At 44.6% G+C, this 16606-nt stretch overlaps 1 protein-coding gene across 1 annotated transcript in view; it reads left to right on the top strand.

The window, feature by feature from the left end:
- Positions 1-16606, top strand: part of LOC121576974 (thromboxane-A synthase) — a 111540-nt gene that overhangs the window by 13268 nt on the left and 81666 nt on the right. The gene's annotated exons all lie outside the window — the stretch shown is intronic.

The following is a 16606-nucleotide window of genomic DNA, read 5'->3' as shown; positions in this document are numbered from 1 at the left end:
CCCCACCCTATGGAGAAGCTCAGTCTGGAGCCTCTTCAGGCAGAGCCATAGCACAGTCTCTAATCAGACCTGGGTTGAAATACTATTCGAAATCATTTCAAATACTTTATCCGGGCTTGATTGAGCTTGCCTGGCGCAATGGGACCAATAGAGTAGTCCTAAAAGTGCAAACCCAGCCCCATCTGGAACTCCAGGCAGACAAAAAGCAAAAGCTGAAATATTTTAAATAGTATTTGAACCCAGACTAATAAACCCAGGGCAGCTGACTTGGCAGCGCTGCGCCATGGTGCTCCGACGTCCTGCAGTTTGACTTCCGTTGTCATTGGCCGAGCCCTGTGGAGTGCTTATTGTTTAATTGAGGCTGGTTGGACAGCTCGTCCATCACACCTGCTAATCATATCACTGACTGCACACCTCACACATCACACCTCCCCGACAGACAGACAAGCTGCCCTGCTCAGCCATTTTTATTTGAACATGTTTATTAATACTGAATATGGTCCACGACTAAAATATCACAGAGACCGACCCACTGAACTGTACAGTTCATCCTTCCAAGTCGACCAAAGTGTGTACAAGCAGCGAGAGTTAGATTAGAACTGAGGCTTGGGCTTGACATGCTATGGACAATGGCTCATTATAGTTATTCTCCTCATGACATCCAACCTGACAGACTGACAGACACTTGAACCCTTGTGCGCCGCAGAGCCAACAGGAAAGAGGAGGACTGTACACCAGATAAAAATAAAAATAGTTTGGACACAAGTTAATTAATTTTTACAGAAATATCATTGCATTCACAATGAAATTGTCCCAATAAGGCCTTCCCAAGTTCTGAACTTTGAGTAGACATTAGTTGTAGTTCTTATGGTACTATATCTAGAAGCTACTCTCAGTACAATGCTAGTCGGGGGGCGAGGCTGATTAGCCAAGGCACTCTCTTTATGACTGAGCTGACGTCAGAGAGAACGTGTTTATTTTTCCGTGATGGATGAAGTGTTTCACACCACAGCTTGTCTTCCTGTTGCACTCAAGTAGCCATCCCCTTTAAAGCAACAATCAGCAGTTGAAACAATAACAAAGTGTTTTCCTCGCCCCTGTTTCGGTAAAAGGCTGAGGGATGTGGCTGGAGAAATGTAACCACGGGGCTGGAGCAATGACTGACCATCCATGATATGAAATTCACAGTTCTAACCATGTTTTGAGGCTATATAGTGTTTGTTTACATTTTCTTTGTTTACAAACATTGGAGTAAAACAAGTTTATATTTTGGGTTCTGATGGGGTACGACAGATGAACTAAGCTCATGAGGCATTAGTAAGTTATAATCTTCAAGAATCAATGGGTACATATCATTAATTTATAGGTCTACAAATGCATGTAGCAACTGCAGATTGCCCCTTTAATGGGCCAACAACACTCACTTAGTCACCTTTACTTTACTTTGGGGAAACTTCGTGAGTAAATAGCTTTGTTCTTACTGTTGTTCTGGTGCGTGGATAGATCGTTGCAGAGGTGACAAAGGGAGAGAGAAACACTGTGTGTGTGTGTGTGTGTGTGTGTGTGTGTGTGTGTGTGCGTGCGTGTGCGTGAGGTTGGGGATCTATGTGACTCATAATTACTGTAAATCGAATAGCGGTGCCAGTCACGTGCATTTGTTTTGAGGCAGCATGACTCCCCATCGCAGTGTGACTCTCCATCTCTGTACAATACACCATCTCTGTACAATACACCATCTCTGTACAATACACCATCTCTGTACAATACACTGCTCTAATAGAACAGTGTGACAGACCAACCAATAGCACTTTCTCTCTGCCATCATTGTCAACCATTCTCTCAATGTAAACCCTCACTCTCCACACATTTCCTCGTCACTGACTTTACCTTTGTGGTTCATTTCGGTCTCCGGCTTTGTTTGTGGAAGCTCATTGGAGCGACACTGAGTAGCCCCCTGGATGGTGTATCCGTACTGCAGCTGTGGCACTATCCACATCACAATAGAGGGATGGCAGACATTGCATTGGTCCAGAGCAGTGATTTGTGTGTTAAATAACAGTCTTAACAGTCTTACCACAAGGCTAATGACTGCAGTGGGAGACTATGATGAGAGAGGAGAAGCATGCTCTGTCCAATAACTGGGAACCAGTAGTCATCATGGCACCAGTTGGGCCTCTGGTTAACAAAACTCAAAAGAGTAATGCTGCTAATGTAATGGAGATTAACCATGTCCTAGGGGAGAGTGTTCAGTGTGAGGTGGATGTGCATACATTGAAAATGATTATAAAGAGAGATTTAATTGATTTTCACCTGAGGCCGTCCTCTTCGACTGTCTATGTATGTGGATAAAATACTATTATGAGCTGTAGCCAATATGCTGATGTCTCAAATTATTCCCCCGGTTTCTATCGGGGTACGAAAGCTGCTAAAACACTTTGTCTGTGGTGGGATTGTGTAATGTTTGATGAATAGTTTGTGTTAAAGTGGATTGGGTTGTCTGGACACTTTTCCTTATCAATAACTGAAGGAGATGGTTCTTGAACCAAAAGCATTGATTGTTCTGAGTGTGTGTGTCCGTGTGCATGCGGGGTCGATAGGGTGCATGCTTGTGTGTGCATCCTAGTGTCTATACGTGTGTCTTTCTGAGTCGGTATGTGTGAAGCCATTGTTTTATCAGGGTTAGTATTCATGGGTTGGGGATTGCAAACCGGCTCAGTTATTGATGTGGCTCATTGCTTTTCTGCGCGGCACAATGGATGCTGTTGATTGATGGTGTGGTACGATGGATTGGGTGACATGTACAGCTATGGGCTACACCCCCAGCTACACGGCCTCACGGCTCCATGGCTCCATAATGAAGACAGCTCTTGTCGGATAATGAAGAACGTATCGCCTTTTATGGTATGGAGAAAAGCCGTGTTCAGACAGGAACAATTCATATTCACGGCAGGGAGATATAAATTGAGCTAGACAAGGCCTGGGTATATAAATGTGTAAAGTGAAGTTCGTTTTGCGAGACATTTTATAGATAAAGCATTAAAAGTAGAAAATTGTTTTTAAACGTGTGCATGGTTTTCTCCTCTGACAAAACAACAGCTGATTCAAAGGGGGTGTGGCAGATATCGAAACAATTCCGCGGTAGGATACACTTGTGCTTCCTCTCCAAAAGGAGGCTATCGAGGGGAGGACCGTCTTCCGTTCGCCTATAAACTAATTGACACACCACTCGACCACTTATTGGTTTCCGGGTCACAGAGGAGAGAGGACGGAGGAGAGAGGACGGAGGAGAGAGGACGGAAGACTGACTCCCCCCCATCCCCCGGTCTCTGGTTGTTGTCTTCTGTATGCTGGTATGCAGGCGTTGCAGCTCCACAGTTAAACAATCAGAGGAGCGCTCTGCCTCTCCAGATAAAACTGAACTCTCCAATGCACTGTGACAGCCAGCCAGGCCTTGGGACACAGACACACAAACACACACACATGCACAGACAAAGGCAAATCTTTCACACACGGCTCCACACCAGCACAAACCACCTACTTCCATGCTCCTACTGTTTCAGCCAGCACACAGCATTATGGGGGACTCACCCCTCCCTCCATCCTCCTCCAATCGACCCATCTGGACCCATCCATTCATTTCCCTATGTGTCTCCAGTGGGAAGGCGGGGCTCAGGCTGACAGATCTCCATGTGACTGATGCTGCACACTTCCCCTCTGGTTGAGTGGGTGTGCCTTGCGTGTTTGTGTGCTTGCGTTTGCAAATGGTGGCTAGTGTCTGGAGAGATTATCCAGCGATGCACAAATCAATGAGCACATATTAATGCCGATTTTATGAGGCACTTAACAATGAAAAAAGCAATATGCTATGACATGGATAATCCAAAGGGGCATCAAAGGCATTGCAAAGCAATTATAACAACTCTGCTCTTCGCCTGTGCGATTTACAGACATGCCTTAAACCACTGTTTGATACCAACAATATTTTTCAGGAAGTGTTTGTATGATTTTTTCTGTTACCACTTTTTGTACACTGCTTGGATTTTGAGTTTGGTGTGTGTGTGTGTGTGTGTGTGTGTGTGTGTGTGTGTACACATGTCCATGTGCCTTTACTCCAAGGGAGGTGTGTGTGGGTGGTTGTCAGATGCAGTCAGAGAGGACTGATTGTGTTTGTTGCTAATGATGGATGCCTCTGAGATGTCTCTGATTGCATGTTGGCTCAATGGCAATTCGCACGCACACACACACACACACACACCCACACACACAGCAACTGCTAAGAATCATACTGGGTTATTCATAAAGAGAAACAGCATCGCGACATGCATGGTGAAGAGGACATAATAATAGAACAATATAAATTGCCTTCTGTACGAGGGAAGCTCTGACGGTAAACACATGACAACTACAAGAACCAGTGGGGAGCTGGGTTGTGTTCATTATGGCAAGCAATGGAAAAGGTTTTGCTACGGAAAATGAAAATCAATGTTTTATTTATTAGACCAGGTAGTCCCTCCTGGTTTCAGTCTGTTTTCTTCCGTTTGATGCAACCCTATGGTTTACCCATGATGCCCTGGAAGCGCCCCCTGTCCTCACCCTCTGATTGGCTGAATCTCACATTGCCAGATCTGTGGGGTTGTTTGATGGAGGTGTGTCGTCCTATTCTCTGACCCTTCTCATTTCAGTAGCAGACAGATAAAACAGCCCCGCCAGCTGCAGCCCTTCAATCTAAATGAGACTCCAATCCCCCTGACCACCAAATGACCTGTCCTGTGTGTCTGTGTGTGTGCATGTGTGCAATGTGTGTATGTGTGTGAGTGGGAGACAACTCTATAAATCAGTATTTTGTTCATCACAAGGAGGACTCACAACCCCAAACACCAGAGTCTGAGTATGAAAAATTCACCATCCACTCTATTGCATTTTTGTATAAGCAACATTTTCTGTTTTAATTCTGGAGGAGTGAGTCCTGTCTTTTCTCAGCGTTGTCTGTGTCTCAGAGTGCGTCATTGGATGTTGCTGAGAAACCCCTGGTTTCCAGGTGAAGCTGCTCCTCTCTGTCATGGGTCGGACTGGGGAGATGATCAGTGAACTATGGCTGCAGCCGTTTGTGCGCACAGCTGGCTGAGAGACAACCCAGTGTGTCTGTGACTCCCTCACACCCAGTCAATCAAATGGAGCGCTACGAGTCAGTCATGCAGTAAAACTCTGTCTTATCACGTGTTTGCATAACATTTCTGTGTGTTATTGAATTATTGCTGCAGGCTCAGAGCTGTCATGAAGGTACCCTCTGTTCTTGGCAGACCCACCTAGAGTGGTTCTGTTTTTCACCCACTGTCCCTCTTTACCCTTCCTACCTGACCCCCTCTTTCACACACACAAGCTGTGTGTGACTGCAGCATAACACTGTGAGCTAGGTCAACCGTGATACAAGTCAGTATTCGACATCTGAGGACGTCGGGAGATGACGTGGAAACTTTCCACTAGGGGCAACAGTGAGCACTCTTACCTTCAAGTAGGTTTCATTTTTTGCAAGGGTGTGGTGAATGGGCGTAAGCAATGTTCCCTCTAAGCTGCACGTGTTTGCGCAGCCCCCCTAGGACTGCTGTGCAGAAGAAATATCAGCCAGCGCAGAGAAGCATGAGATTGAACTTCACTCAACTTTCTAGAGTTTTCCCCTTTAGTTAACACTATCAACGTTTCTCTCTACTGTGGGAATTGTGCTCGAATTAATGTAATATTAGCCACTTTCAATGTAACATACCGAAAGAAAACAACTATGCATTGCCAGGCACAACTCAGGCCCGTACTCTACACATACCGGTGTGCCATAACCAATCAGAGCTGCAGTAGGACTATATGCAAATAGCCGTTGCCATATATGGATATGTGCCATTCACTTTGAACTGGACTGTGTTTACAGCATGAGCGGTAGTGAGTAGATGGGCTTGTTTTGAGATCAAAGCGAGAGATGCATGTAGCCACGTGTGCACATTTGTTCATATTCTTTGCTAGTTAGTATTAGCCCAGTTATATCAAATGTCTAGTCAACAATGGGGGAGTGGTTGCTTCCTACAAGAGCACAAAATGTTTGCATTTCTAGCCATCTTTTAAAAGTGAGTCAGGTAAAGAGCTTTTTTTATGTCTTAAAGGGGCAGTGTTGTATTTTGAGACAGGCTTGAATAAGCTAAGTAGCCAATAGGCAGAGGGTAGCATAATTTGTCTGATTCTCTATAATAATGGTATGGGAATAATAATGAATTTCATTTTGTATAGTGGTTTCTTGCATCAAAGGAAGGACAAGTGGATACACAGGTTAATGTCAAGCACTGCATGTTTTTTTCGTAAGTCTCATGGAATGTAGGCCTACATTGAACACCACACGTTTGCTTCTACTGTAGGCGGAATGATAGACCAGCTATTTCCATGTTAAAATGTTATGGGATGCATTTTTCTCCATTGTTTTTGTTAGTAGGCCACTCTGGCCTACATTATGATCAAATAGCCACAGTAGCCTACTTGACCACTGTTAAAACTAACTTAAAGTGGGTACAGCCTCATTGTTCACAGTAAACGCGTGCCGGAAGTTGCACAGATATTTCACAATGTTTAAGTTTGCGCTCAGCAGACCTGAAATTTGCTCAGTGCCCAAAAATGTGTGCGGGAACATTGGGCGTAAGCATCTGCCTCTGATTCCAAAGGTAACAAGTTTGAATCCAGCCATAGAAAGTTGTTTTTGATATTTTTGTTTTAAGCCTATCCCAAACCTTAACCCTTACCTGAACAATTTGGAGTTAATGCCTAACCTTAAGATTTTCGAGTTAATGCCTAAACTTAACCTCAAGTTTGACGTTTGCAACAATTTCGAAATGTGATGTTTGAGAAACATGGATGAACATCTAATTCTGAAGTGAGACTGTGAGAGCTAGTTGAACACTGTGTGGCCTAATGTATGTAGCATAACCCAGCACATCTCTTTGTAGCACAGTACATCACAGCTTAGCCTGGTTAACCAGAACATGTGATGTAGCATAGTACGTTTCAATCTATTTCCCTTTTCCTCATAATTCAATGAAGCCACAGTATAGTATGTTGGTTTCTAGGCTATACAGTATGTCAATCATATAGCAGCTATGCTCCAGCCTCCATTCTGCTGCCGTGGTGTTGTAGGAACAGTAAAGCCTTGGTCTCATAGGAGCACCTGTCTGTCTGTCTGTGTCTGTGTGTGTGTGTGTGTGTGTGTGTGTGTGTGTGTGTGTGTGTATGGTAATGCCCAGCTTCATCTGGATCTCTTCCCTGGGCTTAGCACACAGTCAGTCAGTAAAGGAGCATTTGTGTGTGTGTGCCTGCGTGTGTGTGTGTGTGTGTCCGTCCCTGTGTTAATGTGTTTGTATTTCACTTAGTATGACTGTCACAGTGTGTTTTTCCTAACTGTAAGACTGCTTATTCTTCATGGTCTTCTTCATGGCCTTCTTCATGGCCTTCTTCATGGCCTTCTTCATGGCCTTCTTCATGGCCTTCTTCATGGCCTTCTTCATGACCTTCTTCATGGCCTTCTTCATGGCCTTCTTCATGGCCTTCTTCATGGCCTTCTTCATGGCCTTCTTCATGGCCTTCTTCATGGCCTTCTTCATGGCCTCTTCATGGCCTTCTTCATGGCCTTCTTCATGGCCTTCTTCATGGCCTTCTTCATGGCCTTCTTCATGGCCTCTTCATGGCCTTCTTCATGGCCTTCTTCATGGCCTTCTTCATGGCCTTCTTCATGGCCTTCTTCATGGCCTTCTTCATGGCCTTCTTCATGGCCTCTTCATGGCCTTCTTCATGGCCTCTTCATGGCCTTCTTCATGGCCTTCTTCATGGCCTTCTTCATGGCCTTCTTCATGGCCTTCTTCATGGTCTCTACAGCAACGCCTACAGTTAAATAGGTTTGTTCTCTGCAGTCAATGTGTAGATCCTGACAGAGTGGCACGTGGCTGCTGCTGATGACAACACCTCTACCTCTGTCTCTCTGTAAATGAGCCCATGCCACCAGCCATTATAAACGCCCACATTGCCACAGCAACAGTGGAAACAAAGACAATATCTCACCCAGTCTGCATCACTCAGTAACATAGGACATTAACCACTGTGTCAATCAGGGATGTAGGCTAGAACATAGGGAGGATGGGACTTAAAGGAGTAAAACACCAACAGCAATTCCAAAGCAGTTACTATGCGCCCTGAGTCACTCTTCTGATGTACGTTGAGAGGGTTGTCTGTTTGTCTCGGCTGTGTGACGCGCATCGTTATAATTACGAAGGTGTCATATAACAGTCGGTGTGATGAGATTTCTTGGCCAGCATTTCAACTACAATTTGAGTTTCACTAATATGGTAATGGTCTCCTTCAGGGGCTTAGGGGGAGATGAAGTGGATGTTCAAATCTATTTTTATTTTTATTATAAGAGGTCTTGGGATGTGGGGTGTGTGCATGCACGTGCGTGCCTGTGAGCATATGTGTGAATCCGTCCTGTGTTGGCTGCTCTTTCTTGCAGCCTTCTTGTATTGGTTGTTTATGTACAGTACCAGTCAAAAGTTTGGACACACCTACTCATTCAAGGTTTTCTTTATTTTTACTATTTTCTACATTGTAGAAAAATAGTGAAGATATCAAAACTATAATTTCCCTTTATTCAGATTACAACCTCTCACTTTCAGTTATTTGAAAAGGAAATAATCTCTCAAATATCACTATTTCTAAAACAAGCCATAGAATGTTGGTTGCAATTTCAATTTAATCCTCCAGAAACGACAGAACAAATAATGCAACAAATATTGTGGTTAAACTCAAATATACTAATTGATTAAAAAAACTTGTATAAAAGGTATAATCTTTGTAAATTATATTATCGGTAGGACTGGTGGAGTTATGTCGCACATGCAGCTAACAAAAACATATGGAAATGTCTGCTCTACCCAAAATTACAACCAAATAATTGCAGCATTACCGCAAAAATGGAAAAGGAAAGTGGAAGGGGGAAAAAGTAAGGAACTTGTCTGTCGGCCTTGCATTAAAGAATATAATTGGTTAAAGAAAATTATGATAAATAAAAAAGTATACCCGTTTCATTTAAGGACCAAAGGATTCACAGCCGTCCCATATAGATTGCAAAATAGTTGGGAAGAGATTTTTGACGTACCGATTCCATGGCATAGTGTTTATGAATTGATACGCAAAACGACGCCGGATTCAAAACATAAAAATTTTCAATTTCAATTATTATATAACATTCTTGCTTCCAATAGAATGTTATTTATATGGGGGATACAATCATCCCAGCTCTGCAGATTTTGCTGTGAAGAGAAAACATCATTCTCATCTTTTTAAGTGGGAGAACTTGCACAATTGGTGGCTGACTAAATACTTTTTTCCCCACTGTATATATATATATATATATATATAACACTATATATACATATATATACATAACACTTCTGTTTTAAAATGTTTCTCTCTTTCATTTTGATAATTTTTTTGTAGTAGTATAGTTGTTTTCTAGACAGTATTTCTAAGCCTATGATGAGTTAGTTGCAATAAGGCAGGGCTCCACAGTACTCACTGAAGACGAACATGATGGGTCTGAAGAAGGAGAAAGAGAAGAACTTCTGGGCGTGGTGAACAAACGGGTCATTTGGGTCCTTCTGAGAGTCCACCTGGGTGCCAAAGGCCACGCTAGCTATGACGTCCATGGTGAAACAGCCAAAACACCTGAGGAGAGAGTACCAACCCAGTCAACACAATACAGTGGGGAAAAAAAGTATTTAGTCAGCCACCAATTGTGCAAGTTCTCCCACTTAAAAAGATGAGAGAGGCCTGTAATTTTCATCATAGGTACACGTCAACTATGACAGACAAAATGAGATTTTTTTTCTCCAGAAAATCACATTGTAGGATTTTTAATGAATTTATTTGCAAATTATGGTGGAAAATAAGTATTTGGTCACCTACAAACAAGCAAGATTTCTGGCTCTCACAGACCTGTAATTTCTTCTTTAAGAGGCTCCTCTGTCCTCCACTCGTTACCTGTATTAATGGCACCTGTTTGAACTTGTTATCAGTATAAAAGACACCTGTCCACAACCTCAAACAGTCACACTCCAAACTCCACTATGGCCAAGACCAAAGAGCTGTCAAAGGACACCAGAAACAACATTGTAGACCTGCACCAGGCTGGGAAGACTGAATCTGCAATAGGTAAGCAGCTTGGTTTGAAGAAATCAACTGTGGGAGCAATTATTAGGAAATGGAAGACATACAAGACCACTGATAATCTCCCTCGATCTGGGGCTCCACGCAAGATCTCACCCCGTGGGGTCAAAATGATCACAAGAACGGTGAGCAAAAATCCCAGAACCACTCGGGGGGACCTAGTGAATGACCTGCAGAGAGCTGGGACCAAAGTAACAAAGCCTACCATCAGTAACACACTACGCCGCCAGGGACTCAAATCCTGCAGTGCAAGACGTGTCCCCCTGCTTAAGCCAGTACATGTCCAGGCCCGTCTGAAGTTTGCTAGAGTGCATTTGGATGATCCAGAGGAGGAATGGGAGAATGTCATGTGGTCTGATGAGATAAAAATAGAGCTTTTTGGTCTAAACCACTCGCCGTGTTTGGAGGAAGAAGAAGGATGAGTACAACCCCAAGAACACCATCCCAACCGTGAAGCATGGAGGTGGAAACATCATTCTTTGGGGATGCTTTTCTGCAAAGGGGACAGGACGACTGTACCGTATTGAGGGGAGGATGGATGGGGCCATGTATCGCGAGATCTTGGCCAACAACCTCCTTCACTCAGTAAGAGCATTGAAGATGGGTCGTGGCTGGGTCTTCCAGCATGACAACGACCCGAAACACACAGCCAGGGCAACTAAGGAGTGGCTCCGTAAGAAGCATCTCAAGGTCCTGGAGTGGCCTAGCCAGTCTCCAGACCTGAACCCAATAGAAAATCTTTGGAAGGAGCTGAAAGGCCGTATTGCCCAGCGATAGCCCCGAAACCTGAAGGATCTGAAGAAGGTCTGTATGGAGGAGTGGGCCAAAATCCCTGCTGCAGTGTGTGCAAACCTGGTCAAGACCTACAGGAAACGTATGATCTCTGTAATTGCAAACAAAGGTTTCTGTACCAAATATTAAGTTCTGCTTTTCTGATGTATCAAATACTTATGTCATGCAATAAAATGCAAATTAATTACTTAAAAATCATACAATGTGATTTTCTGGATTTTTGTTTTAGATTCCGTCTCTCACAGTTGAAGTGTACCTATGATAAAAATGACAGACCTCTACATGCTTTGTAAGTAGGAAAACCTGCAAAATCGGCAGTGTATCAAATACTTGTTCTCCCCACTGTATATGTGTGTATGTATGTGTATATATGTATGTACAGTTGAAGTCAGAAGTTTACATACCCATAGGTTGGAGTCATTAAAACTTGTTTTTCAACCACTCCACAAATTTATTGTTAACAATCCATAGTTTTGGCAAGTCGGTTAGGACATCTACTTTGTGCATGACACAAGTAATATTTCCAACAATTGTTTATAGACAGATTATTATTATTATTATTATTATTATTATTTCAATTATAATTCACTGTATCACAATTCCAGTGGGACAGAAGTTTACATACACTAAGTTGACAGTGCCTTTAAACAGCTTAGAAAATTCCAGAGAATGATGTCATGACTTAAGAAGCTTCTGATAGACTAATTGACATCATTTGAGTCAATTGTAGGTGTACCTGTGGATGTATTTCAAGACCTTCCTTCAAACTCAGTGCCTCTTTGCTTGACATCATGGGAAAATCAAAAGAAATCAGCCAAGACCTCAGAATAACAATTGTAGACCTCCACAAGTCTGGTTCATCCTTGGGAGCAATTTCCAAACGCCTGAAGGTTCACGTTCATCTGTACAAACAATAGTACGCAAGTATAAACACCATGCAGCCGTCATACCACTCAGGAAGGAGATGCGTTCTGTCTCCACGAAAAGTGCAAATCAATCCCAGAACAACAGCAAAGGACCTTGTGAAGATGCTGGAGGAAGCAGGTACAAAAGTATATATATCCACAGTAAAACTAGTCCTATATCGACATAACCTGAAAGGCCGCTCAGCAAGGAAGAAGCCACTGCTCCAAAACCGCCATAAAAAAGACAGACTACGTTTTGCAACTGCACGTGGGGACAAAGATCGTACTTTTTGGAGAAATGTCCTCTGGTCTGATGTAAAAAAAAATTGAACTGTTTGGCCATAATGACCATCGTTATGTTTGGAGGAAAAAGGGGAACGCTTGCAAGCCGAAGAACACCATCCCAACTGTGAAGCATGAGGGTGGCAGCATCATGCTGTGGGGGTGCTTTGCTGCAGGAGGGACTGGTGCACTTCACAAAATAGATGGCATCATGAGGAAGGAAAATTATGTGGATATATTGAAGCAACATTTCAAGACATCAGTCAGGAAGTTAAAGCTTGGTCGCAAATGCATCTTCCAAATGGACAATGACCCCAAGCATACTTCCAAAGTTGTGGCAAAATGGCTTAAGGACAACAAAGTCAAGGTATTGGAGTGGCCATCACAAAGCCCTGACCTCAATCCTATAGAACATTTGTGGGCAGAACTGAAAAAGCGTGTGCGAGCACGGAGGCCTACAAACCTGACTCAGTTACACCAGCTCTGTCAGGAGGAATGGGCCAAAATTTACCCAACTTATTGTGGGAAGCTTGTGGAAGGCTACCCGAAACATTTGACCCAGGGTAAACCATTGAAAGGCAATGCTACCAAATGCTAATTAGGTGTATGTAAACTTCTGACACACTGGGAATGTGATGAAATAAATAAAAGCTGAAATAAATCATTCTCTCTACTATTATTTCACATTCTTAAAATAAAGTGGTGATCCTAACTGACCTAATACAGGGATTTTTACTAGGATTAAATGTCAGGAATTGTGAAGAACTGAGTTTAAATGAATTTGGCTAAGGTGTATGTAAACTTCCGACTTCAACTGTGTATATATATATATATATATATATATATATATATATGTTAAGGAAGGACACACTGAGGGGAAGTGTGGGGGTTGTGAAGAAACACAGTCTCCAACCTGGGCTCTCTGGAGGACAAGAGTGCTGCACGTCCACTTCCAGGAGGAATATATGGATTTGGAGATACTTACCTTTGGGGAAATACTCACCTTTGGATATATGCACCTGTGGAAATACGTGTGGGACATTTGGAAGGACGTTTTGCTGGGTTGGCCACTAGCTGCAACGTGGAATACAGTAAGACTGGGGAAAAGTTATTTGAGCGAGGAGAGTTATGATTTTGGATGTGGAAGAGACATCCCTGAACTGTTAACCCTTAAAGAGCCACCAGAGAACAGAATTGTGTTATACTTTCGTTAGTTTCCCAAGACCTTTAATAAAATCCTTGTTTTGGTTGAACCTGGTCTCCTTGCACTACTTGAGCAACCCGCTGAAAGCTGTGTAGCCTCTCGTGACGTCACAGATGGTGGAGAATACAGGCAAGCTCAGCGTTAATAGTGCATGTCAGAGGAGGATACCGAAGGTTTGATCACCCAGTTTTCCAAGTTGGCCGTAGGCTCCCCACCCGACTGAAATGGAGGACATATTGAAAGCCCTTGTTGCTGGCCAGCAAGCCCAGATGCAAGCAAACGTGGCTCTCTTGGAGGAGCAAAAGAAAGCCAACCTTCTGAAGGCAGAGGAATTGCAGTTGCAGAGACAGAGGGTGGTCCAAAATACCCGCCCAATAAAGGCAAGTGACTTTATATCTAAGATGGGAGCTACCGATGACATTGAGGCATACCTGCATGCATTTGAGGCCACGGCCACTAGGGAAGCCCTGGCCCAAGCAACAGTGGGTTGGTCTGTTAGCCCCCTTTCTAACCGGGGAATCGCTGAATGCTGTCCGGGACCTGGGCCTGACCAGGTTACTGACTATGATGCCCTGAAGTCTGAGATCCTCAGCAGATATGGACTCACAAAGTTTGGTATGGCCCAGCGCTTTCACAGCTGGACCTTCCAACCAGACCAACCTCCTCGGGCGCAGATGCATGAACTTGTCCGAATCGCAAGGAAATGGCTGGATCCGCAGAGGAATACAGCAGCGGCGGTGGTGGAGGCCGTTGTGGTGGATCGTTACCTACGCGCCCCTGCCTTATGAGGCAAAACGGTTCATCAGTCAACAGGCCTTGACCACGGCTGATCTGACCGTGGAAGCTGTGGGAAAAGTACCAGGCCACAGCGGAGATGCTGAATGCTTCCCCGAAAAGACCCCAGGAGGCGGCCCCACCACAAATGGGAAGAACCCGTCCAAAGGACCCCAAGGTCTCGAACCCAGCCACGTCAGGACTTATCCCGGCTCCAGGGGGAGCCAGAAACCAGGCGGGTCCAAGAAGAGTACACCAGGAGGGGGAAACTTCGACAGTGTTACCGGTGTGGGGAGATGGGACATATCTCCTGGCAGTGTGGGAAACCAGCCGATGAACCTATGCCCACTGCGGAGTCCTCCAGCTCAGCACCCACACACCCGTTTTGCCTCGCTCTTGGGAGTCGTAGATGGCGGCCCAGATCGACCCCCCACCTGCCCGGTAACTGTGAATCACCATGATGTGGAGGCCTTACTGGATTCTGGTAGCCGGGCCACCCTGGTGCGTAAGGGATTTGGTGGGCCCAACGTGTCTGACCCCCGGGAAAGTCCTCCCAGTTTCCTGTGTCCATGGGGACACCAGAGAATACCCCATTACTGAACTTACAATGACCAGCACACGGGGAACCATACACACGACGGCGGGGGTGGTTGATTCCCTCCCCGTCCCTGTCCTAATTGGGACGAGACTGCCCAGCCTTTTACCCACTCTGGAGAGAGTCTCAGGAGAGGATAACCCGAGTACCTCGGAAACGGAGAGGCAAGACTCATCCTGGGAAGGCTCCGTGCAATCCTCGAGTTACTCACTCCCTGCCCGGGCTCTGATAGGGATGGCAGGTGCCCAGACCGACACAGAGACGGAGCTACAGAATCTGGACAAAGAACTGTCTGGTCTGAAGGGGACCGCTGAGAGGTATCGTTTGTTAAAGCAACAGTTAGACATGAAGACAGAAGAGTTAGATATCCTCCAGGCTAAACTCCAACAGAGCTCCTTCCCTAAGCAACAGGAGGAGCTGGAGAGGCTGCGCAGGACCATCGAGGAGTGTGAGGAGACCCTGCGCAGTAGTAAGGAGGTCCAGAAGAAGGCAGAGGAGAAGTACAAGGTGTTGGAGAACAAGATGAAGAATGCGGAGGCAGAGAGAGAGAAGGAACTGAAAGCTGCTCAACAGAAGCTAAACTCTGCTAAAACCAAGGCTGATGCGTTCAGTAAGAAACTCAAGGAGAGACAACAGGAGGCTGAGTCCCTGGTCCTAGAGGTGGAGGAGTTGAAGAGAGAGCAGGCTGGCAAGCACCACGGCAATGCGGACGCCCTCTCCGGCGTGATGCCTTCTTCGCTGCCTTTACCCGACGAGGACGTCGGTCCCGAGGAGGATGTGTGATGTCACGAGAGGCTGTGTCCTGGAGGGACGTTACAATCTATCTGAAATATTAAAGCTGATCTACCCCATAAAAAAATTAAATAATAGTTTAGACATCAAAACTATGAAATAACACATATGTAATCATGTAGTAACCAGAAAAGTGTTAAACAAATCAAAATGTATTTTATATTTGAGATTCTTCAAATAGCCACCCTTTGCCTTGATGACAGCTTTGCACACTCTTGGCATTCTCTCAACCAGCTTCATGAGGTAGTCACCTGGAATGCATTTCATTTAACAGGTGTGCCTTCTTAAAAGTTAATTTGTGGAATTTCTTTCCTTCTTAATGCGTTTGAGCCAATCAGTTGTGTTGTGACAAGGTAGGTGTGGTATACAGAAGATAGCCTTATTTGGTAAAAGACCAAGTCCATATTATGGCAAGAACAGCTCAAATAAGCAAAGAAAAACGACAGCCCATCATTACTTTAAGACATGGAAATTGTGCTTAAAGAAAAACCCTTGAATGAGTAGGTGTGTCCAAACGTTTGACTGGTAGTGTATGTCGTGAAAATATGACTTCCTCCTTCCAGTCAGAGTTGTTTGCCCTGAACTATAAGCCTGCCTGTCTGTCATGTCTCCCTCCCTGCCTGTGTGGGAGTGTTTGTGTGCACAGCTTTATTTTCTGACTGTAAACACAATTTCCTGTCTCTTAGCCTCGTAGTCCGTGACTGGAGGAGGCAGCCATCCTTTAATTGCCCTTTCATTGGCCAGGATACTCAAATACACACACAGATACACACACACACACACACGCACACACTCTACAGAATCCACCCCGTTTAGAGCAGACGGCGTATTACATGACTAAAGAATGTCCCAGCTGTCGTATCCCATAATGCTCCTCAAAGTCCCGTACAAAAGGCCCCTTCCCCATTCCAAGGACTTGCATGTCAGCAGAAAACGGCAGCAGCGCCTGTGATGAATAATGCATGCTGTTCCATTTTGTTGTTCCGTTTTAGGAGTCAAAGTCAGAATTTTTTTACA

Source organism: Coregonus clupeaformis, chromosome 11, assembly GCF_020615455.1.
Source record: "Coregonus clupeaformis isolate EN_2021a chromosome 11, ASM2061545v1, whole genome shotgun sequence".
NCBI lineage: Eukaryota > Metazoa > Chordata > Actinopteri > Salmoniformes > Salmonidae > Coregonus > Coregonus clupeaformis.
The sequence above is the reverse complement of the archived record's forward strand: the minus strand, read 5'-3'. Positions and strand labels throughout refer to the sequence as shown.